We start from the raw sequence: 5,572 nt of genomic DNA, 5'->3' as shown, positions 1-5,572 counted from the left end.
TTCATAATCTTTTTATTGTTCTAACAGGGACAGCGAAGTTGACCTGTATTTGATAATTAAGAGTGAGCTTTCAAGATGTTCTTATCATTACGAAAGTAGGTCAAGTTTTGAAGCAAGCTGAAAAGCAAACAAGCATAGAAAACCATATTAAATTAAACTACACTGTTGAATTTAAGCTGAATTCCATTTCATTACTGCGAGCATTGATTTCTTAAATTGCTCACCAGTGCGTATGCTTAATAAATGTGGCTGTCTTTTAAATACACGTACTTTTCGGTTGCCAGGACACTTTCACTCAACTTCGTTGCCCGCCCGGTTGATACATACCTATGACTCCTGCCACTGCGACTTCTACAGGATCAAGTGTCGGAGAGTTTACCAATTGACTAAAAAAATGCGCAGAGGCGCAGGACGAAGGAGGTTCGGGAATGAGCACAAATTGAAAACAATAAGATTTGTTTGATTTACACACCAGCTTAAAATCGGAATATTTTATTGCATATTTGCAGGCGTGTTTGTGTGAGCAGTGGAAAAGAGTCGTAAAAATAATGCCCAGAGGTAGCTTATCAAATTGCGAACAGCCAGCAGTCCGATGCAAAAATCCTGTAAGGCGCTTTATCGCTTTACGCTCGCACACAAGCACATTTTTTTTCATTCTCTCATCCTTTTTTTTTATTATTTGGCTCTGTGTGTAGGTGTGTGTGCATAAATAAATCCGCACATGTATCGTATCGCTTTGCGTTGCAGCACTCGCATTCGTATGATTTCAAAATTAAAATCACAGCATAACCCAATCAGCCTCCACAGTTTCCGTGAAGCCAAAGCCAAAGCCAAAGCCAGAGCCTGACGCCTGTGCCTCCCGCTCCAGGACCTTCAGCCTCTCCAGCTCGTCGTGGTCCTCATTTCAGGACCTGCTTCCCGTGCCCCATGCCACATCACTGATTTCCCTGCCCCCTCCTTCGGCTGCTCACAGCTCATTCCCAATACAGCCATAAAACTCTCGCATACTCATCAAACATACACGAATAAGTAAGGGACGCGCTAGGGCCAAAGGGGTGGGTATCCTGGCGGCATGCACTGAGAGAAATCCCTTCACCATGTCAAGAGGAGCATCCATAACTAACTTCATGTGTATCTGCACTTGAGTAAAAAGTATTCTAGATTTAAAAGTGTTTCATCCTGAAAATATACAATCAAACATAATCTAAGGTTTTGTTGAATACTAAATTCTACTTCTGAACTTTTAAATTGAATTAAGCTGTAGCATGAAACCCAAAAACCCACTTTTTCTGCCAGTGTGCCATTAAACAAGGAGCTGGGCGCCAGGGCGCTTGGCGGTTGCCTTCGCACATTCTGTGAAAAATGTTTGTCAAACCGCAGCGAGCGTGGCGCGCAATGATTGAAGTCGCTGCCATGCGGATTCCACTGCTGCTGTTGCAGATATAGCTGCTGCTGCTGTTGCAGATGTTGCTGCTGCTGTTGCTGTTGCTGCTGCTGCTGGCAAATCTTCCATGTAGATTTTTCAACAGAAATTGCCACAGCGTTGCGGCGCACTGTACCAATTAAAGTGAGCGTGTGACTGTGACTTGGAGCATTTCGCAGACAAGACCATAACTCCCCGATATCCGGCTGCTGCAGCATTAATATATGGCCACACACACACGTACATAGCTGCTTAAATATATGTATATGTGAGCTGTATAGGGACTTACTGGCTGCCCAGAAATTGCAAGCGTCGCAACACGAACGGGCGAGCTGAACATTGAAAGACCAAACAATCTCAATCTCTCAAATTAGATTTTCAGAAAAATGCACCTCTGGGAAATGCACAATGAAAAAGCAACTGGCCTCAAACTCACACACACACACAGGCAGCAGTACTTACACGCACTAGCACGCACACATGCGAACTTCGGCTCACTAAACGAAGTTAAACGAAGTACAACGAAGGGACGAAAGCTTTCAGAGAAAGTTTGGGGCGCTCTCTCTTCCTCGCCTTCGCTCTCGCGAAAGAGCGCACTCGAGCACGAGTTCTCTCGCGTAGCTGGACCATAATAACGGTACATGAAGTGCATGCTTATTCAAGGGTTGTTCATTCGTGAAATTAATATTGCGGCAACCGTCGCAGCACGCGCGCCACAATGTTTATGTTGCTCCTGGCGCTGTTGTTGCCGCTGTAGATGCTGCCGCTGTGCATCCGATGTTGATGCTGCGATGTGGCAGGGCATATTGTTACGATTTTTACGGCCGCTCGGCACTTTGTTTTGCTTTCGATGCCTCGCATTAGTTTACACAGGAAAAACGTAGTTAGATGATGGTCGCTATTTGAAAATTATATATTATTTCATTATTATTATCCTAATTGTTGCATTCTCTCAATCACCCTTATGGGTAATATTCATAAATCTAGAGCTCATAAATTATTATGTTGAAAGGAAACTTCTATTATTTACTAAAAGCATTACAGCGGATCCCGTTCGACAATCTCCTTAAAGGCTAATCACTTAAAATTGAATTTTCGCTTGGTGTAGTGTTCCTCTGCCACTCGTTCCGCTCTCTCTTTCTTCGGCTCTCCGCGATGCTGCCGCTCTCTTTCTGATATCCTTTGCGTTGGTGTGCGTGTGCCGGCATGCGTTTATTTGTCTGCCTCATTGCCATTGCCCCCAGACCATTATCAGATTTTGTAATAGCTTTACGTTTATTACTTTCTTACTTTTTTCCGAACCTTTTTAATTTCGTTTCTGGTATTTTTTGCTGCCATTTTGGCTGACTCTCAGCAGCCCCGCCCCCTTTTAGACCATTCTTTGGACTTGGGCTCGGGCTTGTGATTTGCTGTTTTTGCTTGTTGTCGCGTCAATTAAAAGCAAAGTTAGCCCAGAGTCGGCGGATCGCGGAGTGGGGGCTTGGGGCATTTTTAGTTTTCAGCACAGCATACGGTTATTTAGCCACATCCCTCTCGTTCACTTCACATGCTGTTTGCCGCCACTGTGTTTGTTTGCCTTCTGTTTGCAGTTCGCTTGGGCTATAATTATTTAACGTTGCCTTGTCACTGTCTGCTCCTCTTTCCGCTCCTCTTCCCTCCCCACTGAATCCTTTTGCCACCTCCTCGTGCCACCGCGGCTCCTGTTTCTGCTTCCTTCTTTAGTTTAGAGCTCGCGCGCGCTCTTGTAATAATATTTTAAATTAATTACAACAAACATGCATTTGCTTCTCTGCGCTGGTGTTTGTGGCCCTGTTTATCTGTGTGTGTGTGTCTGTGGGGGTGGGTGTGGGTGTGTGCAACCCCTCGACTCGACTCGGCTTGTGTGTGTGCGTGTGGGGCGTGCTTTTGTGCTGCTGCCTGTTTTGTATGAAAAGTGAATTAAGGCGAATTTAGCGCGCGTCGTCCACGTCCAAAGTGCATTTGTATTAGGGATGGGCGCGTGACCTCGTTCGTGCCCCAAAACGTGATTGGATCGAAGCGAATTGAATCGAATTGCAACGGAACGAGGCGAATCCGGAGCCAGTAGTCTGGATTCCGGAGTGATTTTGAACAACTGCCATGATGGCCCGCAATCAGGCTTAAGCTGTTCGAAAACGTTTTGCGAAATGACAAATGTGTCAAGGAGTTGTACAGATTTCTTGGGCGTTAATATAATTTATTTCTTAAAGGATTGGGAAATTTGGGTCTTTTTTTTAAATGTATTTAAATAGGCTTCATTTCATGCTGTTTACAGGAAAAATAATCTATGTGTCAATAGTACTAAAAATATTACGTATACGCCCTGTTAAACACTTGGAACCTCTAGCAAATCAAAAAGTAGATATTTAATAAAATTTAGTTTGATAATAACTAGTCATAGAATTAAATGAAATATGACTAGCAGACTAGTTTGGTTAGTCTGACAGCGTCTCCGCTTAAATTAATTGCCTAATTTCCAACGAAAATCGAGGACCATCTCTAGGGGCAGAGTGCATTTGTAAGTCCTGCTTCGTCATCGTCGCTAACTTTATCCTTCGCTGGCTGCACTAACACACTCAAGCGCACATACATAGACATGCCTACATTGCGACGACACTTTCGCTGGGACAGTGTGTTAGTGTGTTTATGGTGGGTCCTTCAATTCAATGAAACGACCACGCCTACTTTGGACCAGCGCCCCTTTCGAATGAGTCACAACCACACACAGACACACACACACATGTACAGATCCTTAGATAGAAAGAGATCCCCGAGCATTTGGCATTGTCTATTAGTATCTCGTTTGCGCTTCTGTTTTCTGTTCTAGTGCTTCTTTTGAAGTTTTCGCTTGCATTCGCATTTTAATTTGAAGTGCATCATTTCTCTTCTACCGTCTGAGTCTGCGGCCACAAACACACACACGCACACACACACACACCTCCAGAAAGCACACACATCCACCAAGGAAGCCACCACAGACAAACAAACACAGAGACAAACAAAAAAGTGCTTATGCTCATTCATTCATTTCATTTCCCATTACAACCCAGGAGGAGCTCTCCGCATCCGCATCAGGATTCACCTGGCTCTCCTGCTCGTTATATGCACAGCAGAGGGCAAGAAAGTAGCGCTTGCAATTCTAAAAGTTGCATCTTGCTGAGTGTATCTTTAGATTTAAAGATAATTACAATTTGCGTATAACTAGGTTATGGCTTTCTGCTTAATAATATAAAAGTAAACTCTATATAAGCAAACTAATAAAATTGAAAACCTTTGCAATACAGCTTAATGAGAACATTTCCCCTATTTGCTGAAATTTTTACCTTCATAACTTTGGCGATTAAGTAAAGCTAGTTCCACTTGTTGGCAGAGCGTGCTCCACTTGTTAAGTGCTATTATTTCGTCAATGGCTGTGTGTGTGTTAGCCAGTGAGCGTGCATATTAGTGTGCGTGTGTGCGGGCCAGAAGGGAGAACGCTGAACGGTGAGCGCAGCAACCAAACAAAAATGGTTAAAAAGCAAGCCAAGCTGGGCCAACAACAACTTCCCAACCGCCACTTGCCACTACTTTATGCCACTTCAACGCAACTCAATTGCTTTCTTTGCCTTTATGAAACTCTATGCGTGTGGCCCCCGTCCTCCCCCCTCTCCATTAACCACCAATCCAGCGCCCGTTTTTCTCCCTGTGTACGGTTTTATTAAAACACCCCTCCCCGCTCTTCGCCTTTGCCATCATCGCTTGTCTGACTCTCTCTATGCCTTCTTATTTTTTCTTCAGCATTTTTGTTCTTGCAAATAATGAAAAGTGCCGCACATAAAATTTGCACAAATTATTCCGCAGCTTCCACAGTTCCTCCTCTCGGTGGAAAAAGCGTCGCCTTTCTTGTTTCTCGCATTTTGTATTTTTGCCAACGCTTTACTTCTTTATTTACGCCAAATGCATTGAAAAAATAAATAAAATTATAAATGAAAGCAGGACGCGTCTTGTTTGGCTTTTCCCCACTTTTTCTCCTATTTTGTTATTTTATTACTGTGTATTCCCCTTTGGTTTCGCTTTCGTCCTGCTCAGCCAGCCAGCCAACAATAAGAACCGAAAAATACAAAAATACAAAAATACAAAAACTGATGCACA

The sequence above is a fragment of the Drosophila simulans genome, chromosome 3R (assembly GCF_016746395.2).
Source record: "Drosophila simulans strain w501 chromosome 3R, Prin_Dsim_3.1, whole genome shotgun sequence".
NCBI classification, from domain to species: Eukaryota; Metazoa; Arthropoda; class Insecta; order Diptera; family Drosophilidae; genus Drosophila; species Drosophila simulans.
Note: the sequence above shows the minus strand (reverse complement) of the source record.